Genomic DNA, 6655 nt, shown 5'->3' with positions numbered 1-6655 from the left:
TGAGCCGTAGGGCCTTGGCGTCACACACACACATGCGTGTGCACACACACAGCTGTGTCCCCGCCTCTTTCACCTAAACATCAGGGGGAGGGAGTGATCTCTTTTCCCAGTCTAACCTGAGGGTGTGCCCCGGGCAGAGTCAATCTGTTCCCTGTCACCCTGCATCTCCTCAGCTCTGCTCTGTTACACAACTCCCAACAAGTCTTCAAGACTTTCAAACAAACTTTTAAAGGTGCAATATGCAGAAATCACTCTGCCATTTCCTGGTTGATAAAATTCTAATATAGTTTGCCTTATTTCAGTTTGTGACAAAACAAGCAATGTCTAGATAATCACTGTACCATCTAAACCGCTGTGAAATATCTTTTCATTAACCAAAAATGATGTATTTTCAGCTGTTTGAAGCTGGTGCTGAAGGCGTTCAGGGCCTTTCTTACTCAGGACTTTGATCATGTATTTTTCAGACTATTATGTCGGAAGCATTTATCAGCATTTTATTTATGGGTTTGGGAATTGGTCTCTAAAAGAACTTTAGTCTGTAAGAATGTTTTTGTTTGTTTTTATGCCACCTATGTATAGAGCCAGAGTCTCTCATATGTGAAAGATTTTTATGGATTTGTGTCTGGGCACTGCTGATCAGTGGCAGACAGGCCTAATTCAGCCAGGTGATAACATGTGTCAATTGTTCCTTTGTATGGCTGTTGGTACTGCAGCTAATGTCTACTGCTGTGTGTAGTCTAGCGTGTTGGTCAAGTTTAGCTCTGGAGGCACATTTTCAAAGTGATGCGTTTGCTCTCCTTCCCTCTCATAACCCACAACCCCCTCCCGCCCTCCGATGTTCCTGATAGTGATATGCGTGGAACCAAGCGGTCACTCACCAGGAGAGACATATCTATGTACTGTGACAACAATAATACACTGCCGCCAGCCAATGTTTAATAAGGAAGTGTGTTGAGCAATGTGTGTGTGTACGTGCGCCCGTGTGTGTGGTGAGGCATTAGAACTGAACTTAAACTTGACAATCTCAGTGTGCCTGTAATATAAATGACATTTTCAACTAAACACATTTTTTAGCATTTATTTGCTGATCTTTAATTACTTGTTACTTTTATTTATTATTCTTAAATGTTTTATTTATTTAGTACCTGTTTTAACTGCATTGTTGGTTAGGGGCTTGTAAGTAAGCATTTCATTGTAAGCTCTGTTGATTCGGCTCATGTGACTAATACGATTTTTTTTGTATATAATTTGGTGTGTGTGTGTTCGTTCACGCACATGTCTATATCATTTTATACAAGGGGTGGGTCTAATCCTGAATGCTGATTGGTTAAAAGAGCATTCAGCCAGTGTCTATTCCACCAGTTACTACCGACTAAATCTATGATGTTAAAATGCATATTTACTCTGTTCCATCTGACTTGGCCCAGTGTTGTCCAGGTTTAGCTGGGGTAGGCCGTCATTGTAAATAATAAATTGTTCTTAAATGACTTGCCCAGTTAAATAAAGGTTAAATAAATAAATGCACAATGTCATTTTGTTTATGGACATCTTGTACTTGAAATTTGAAATTTTTGAAAGTATTTGAAATTTTAGAAAGTCCATTCTAACTGTGAATGAACATTGTGTTCTCTGTATTTTCTTGTGATTTTCTATAGAAAGCAGAGCAAATAACGCTTATGCATTTCACTTTGTACTTGTACTGTTTTTATGCACTTTACTAACAGATTTATTTCAATTGATTGTGATTTGGACTGAACTTTACTTTATGCTGACCCCAAACATTTCAACGGTAGTGTATACAAACACATGTCAATTAAAAAAAGGTCAAATAAAATGAAGTGCAGCTAGTTTGCAGTCTTTCCAGCTTCAGTTTGAAGTTATTGTGTTAGCTGTGTTGTTGGCTAGCTCCTCTGAAAACAGTGTCCTGGCCAGTGGTGGAAAAAGTAACCAATTGTCATACTTGAGTGAGAGTAAAAATACCTTAATAGAAAATGACTCAAGTAAAAGTGAAAGTCACCCAGTAAAATGCTACTTGAGGAAAAGTCGAAAAGTATTTGATTTTAAATATACTTAAGTATCAAAAGTAAATGTAATTTAAAAAATAGACTAAAGTATCAAAAGTAAAAGTATAAATGTAATTTCTAAATCCTTATTAGGCAAACCAGATGGCACAATTTTCTTGTTTTTTTTATTTTATGGATAGTCAGGGGCACACTCCAACACTCAGACATGATTTACATACAAAGCATTTGTGTTTAGTGAGTCCACCAGATCAGAGGCAGTAGGGATGACCAATGATGTTCTCTTGATAAGTGTGTGAATTGGATCATTTTCCTGGCCTGCCAAGGGATGCGGGTTGTCCTGGACGTGACACAGGGACACCGTGGCCTCAACATCACATGAGATAACCTTTTACCTTCGCACAAGCTGGGACAGAAGCTCCTCAAGAGGAAGCTGACGATGGTAGGAACCGTATGAAATAATGAGCTAAAGCTCCCACCTCAGCTGTTGAATACACAAAACAGGCCTATCAATTCCACAAAGTTTATGTTCACGGCCGACGTGTCCCTAGTGTCCTACGTGCCAAAGAAAGGCAAAAATGTGGTACTCATGAGTACGCTGCATAGGAATGGGAGAATCTGTGGCCAGGAACATAAAAAAACTGAAATCATAATGGATTACAAGGAGGGGTCGACAATTTAGACAAACTGGTGACTGGCTACAGCTGCAAAAGAAGAACGCTACGCTGGCCTCTTGTGATATTCTTCAACATCTTGGACATCTCGGCGTACACCACTTTTGTCATCTCGATGGCATTGAACCCAGATTGGAACAGAGGGAAGCTCCAGAGGAGACAGCTCTTTCTCGAGGAGCTGGGCAAGGCATTGGTAAGACCTCAAATCCAGAGGAAGCAACATATCCCAAGGTTCCCAGCTTCTGCAGCCATCGTGAGGAGGATGGTGGTGCCCCATCCGCCCGGCCCACAGAACCAACAACTCCAATACCAGAAGTAAGTGTGAGTGATGTTGTTGCATGTGTGTGTCTGACTCTCCTACCATGGCCTGCTGTAACTATATATGTGAGTGAGATATTCCTGAACTAAGTGTTTTCATCATTCTAGATTGCAGCCGGTAGCAACAAGAAGTGCTGCGATGTGTGTGGACCCAAGAAAGTCAGGAAGACATAGTACACATACATCAAGTGCAAGAAATACATTTGCAACACACACAGTAAAACTATGTCCCTCGTGTGGTGTGTAGACTGGCCTTAATTTATGATCAATGGGGCTCATTTACCATTTCCATATAATACTATATGTAAAAAATCAGTTCAAAGCAATAAACATCCATAGTGATGAAAACTTTGTTTCATTTATATTTGTTCAAGATAAACATGATTTATGTCTTGATTATAATTGTTTACAAAATTTATTTTGTTTAGAAAAATATAAAAAAATCCCCCAAAAACGAATTGCGCTTTTATTGATAAATGTGATCTAGCAGAGGTAAATGGCAAATATTAACCATGTATGCTGTCTATATTGCTTGTAATTAATATAAGTCAACATCTAAGTATCAGGTATTAAGTATTTTTGCGTCAATCGTTATGCCTGTATTGTTTTAAAACCACAATAATTGTGTGGGTCCATCAGAACCGCGAACATTGGGTGAATAACAAAAACATGAACACCACACAAAGTACTTCACTCTACTGGTCCTGATGAAAGAGCACATTTTCTATAAATGAGGCGTAATCACGCCTCATTAACTCATTGTTATGGATGCATCAAAATAAATGTCACTACAAAACAGCTTATGCAAATGAATCAAAATAAGTTTTTTAATGAAAATATGTCAATCATTACTTGAATATGTTGGTAACCCGTTGTATAAAAGTGATAATGCCCTCAAAGACAGTGTTTGGAGGATATATTGGCACGGTTTGAACAAGAAGTGCATATGTTGTATAGCATGATCACTGGGAGCCTGCGTTGTGTAGTTTTCACTGAATGTCTTGTTTGTTTTGTCTTCCTGGTTCTGTGAGCTGGTAAACTACCGCCTCATTGATTTGGATTGCTTGTCATTTGCCATTTCAAGTGGAACTAAAAAGCAGAAAACTGGAGAGAGAGGAGAGAGAGAATTTGCATTTGAAATTGTTTGAGATTTTTAATAAAATCTGGGTATTGTCTGTGTGGAGACTCACCCTACTCTCCTCGGTCTCTCCTCCTTTTCAAATAAATGTTGATGCACAAGCATAGTACTCATGCATTCAGAAAGTATTCAGACCCCTTCACTTTTTCCACATGTTGTTATGTTAGCCTTGTTCTAAAATGGATGAACTTGTTTATCCCCCTTAACAATCTACACACAATAAATTGGCATAATAATTCAGACCCTTTACTTTGTTGAAGTACCTTTGGCAGCAATTACAGCCTCGATTCTTCTTGGGTATGATGCTACAAGCTTGGCACACCTGTATTTGGGGAGTTTCTCCCATTCTTTTCTGCTGATCCTCTCAAGCTCTGTCACGTTGGATGGGGAGTGTCGCTGCATAGCTATTTTCAGGTCTCTCCAGAGATATTCAATTGGATTCAAGTCCTGGCTCTGGCTGGGCCACTTAAGGACAAAAGATCATCTAAAGCCAACTCATGGCGGTCGGCGACTGTTTTCAGTTTTTGGACATCTAATGAGAGTTGGCTAAATCCTCAGATCGTTAAATTCATATGGGCCTGTAAAGAATAGGTACATTTATTTACCCACTTTCCCAGAACAGCCACACCCCAGGAGGGTATGACTGACATACCAAAAATCTCACCCGGGTGTAGGACATGATCATAGTCTTCCTGATTGTCTGGGATGAGTCGTTTGGCACGCTTCAGTTCCCCAGAGTTGGTTTTACCTGTCTCATTGAAAAGATCGGTGACCGGAATTCTTAACATGTACATTTCTGTTCTCCCCAAATAACAACAACCCCCCCATCCAGGAGGTAAAGTGAGGTACCCTTTGTCACTGCATACCCACATCCATCCAAAAGGTGCTCTCATGCCTTCCTCTATCTTGGAAAGGTTTACACCTGTCACCTGTTGCTGTAAGTCTAACACACTAAAATCCCCTTTAGTATTCTCCTATCACTACACTCTTCTCTCAGTTGACCCATATATACACGGCAAGCTCTAGTATCTCCCATGTCTTCCTTCCCATTATTACAAAGACACAGGGAAGGGGTTGACTTCGGACTTAGGGAGGTCAGTATGGGATTGATGCTCAAGCTCCCATTTCCTAACAATTCTATCCACGGGTGCCTGCTGGGATAATTACACCTTACAGAATGGGTAGTTCTTACCGTGAAGACTGACTCACCTCTCCCGAGGCGAGATCAAGGCCATAGAGGGATCTGCCTGCTTCCTTCTACCACATTAGGTAAGTTTGCTCCCTTCTTGTGACCACCCAAACATATGTGTACCATGTTCCCCGGCTAACCTCTCACTTCTTCTCCCAAAGAACAGTCCTGTGGTCTCCCTTCGCCTAGTAAGTTGTTTCTCATTACCTCTCTGCATAAAGTATTAAAAAAACACATTCCAACTCCGTCCTTCTCATATGCTCAACCTGACTCCCAAACAGCTCAGTGGTTGATGTAGGCTTTCTAAACACCTACACCTAGCTCATACCTACGTCCTTCTTCAGATGTTCTCGGGGCCCTGCTTTCCCTCCCTCCAGTCACTCATCCATGGCTTCCACCCTGGGAGATGCTTATAGTGGGAGAGATGATGCCAGCCGGACCTCTCTGCCACTCGCAGGGCTGTCGGTGTCACCCCAGTTACCTGGAACGGACCCATCCATCGTGATTGGTTCCATTTACTTTTGTGGACTCTGAGTTTCACCCAGTCTCCAACATTTATGGGAAGCTTGTCAGGGTCTTCACCTGGGGGAACCTTGTTTGCTTTCCTGTTGGCAGAGTGGAGAGACCTGACAATAGAGGTTAGTTCTTTCATGTACTAAATGTGGTCACACTGTGCCTCAGTTATATCTATCTGTCGGTCAGTCATAGCTCGAAAACCTAGTGTGTTCATGGGTCGACCTGTTAACATCTCGTAAGGTGTATACCCAATACCTTTGTTGAGGCTGCTGCACATTTTCATGAGGACAAGGGGCAAGCATTCCACCCAGCTCATTTTTTGTGAAATGGCAGGCTTTTGCAAGCCCCCCTTTGATAGTTTGATTAGACCTCTCTGTAATCCCGTTACTCTGCGGGTGATTGATGGACACAAACTTCTGGTCAACACCCATCATTTTGGCCACTTGGGCAATCACATCTCCTGTGAAATGGGTGCCATTGTCTGCAGACAAAACCTCAGGCACACCGAACCTGGGTATGATTTCCCTGACTAGCAATTTTGCAACTGTTCGCAAATCGCAGTTGGTTGTGAGAAATGCTTCCACCCACCTGGTGAACCGGTCAATCACCAGGCAGTGGAGTTCCCTTGGCTATGTCATATAATAAACATGTCGCGCAACGGTAGATTAACTATTTAAGTGCTGCGTCAAATTCGGACAAGACCATTGGACCAGAATCTCCACCATATCCCCCCTTGACGAATGACTCACACCATGAGCCAATCGGCAAACAGCAGAGATCATGGTGGAGGGTATGCACG

Source organism: Oncorhynchus kisutch, linkage group LG19 (assembly GCF_002021735.2).
Source record: "Oncorhynchus kisutch isolate 150728-3 linkage group LG19, Okis_V2, whole genome shotgun sequence".
Classification (NCBI taxonomy): Eukaryota; Metazoa; Chordata; class Actinopteri; order Salmoniformes; family Salmonidae; genus Oncorhynchus; species Oncorhynchus kisutch.
Note: the sequence above shows the minus strand (reverse complement) of the source record.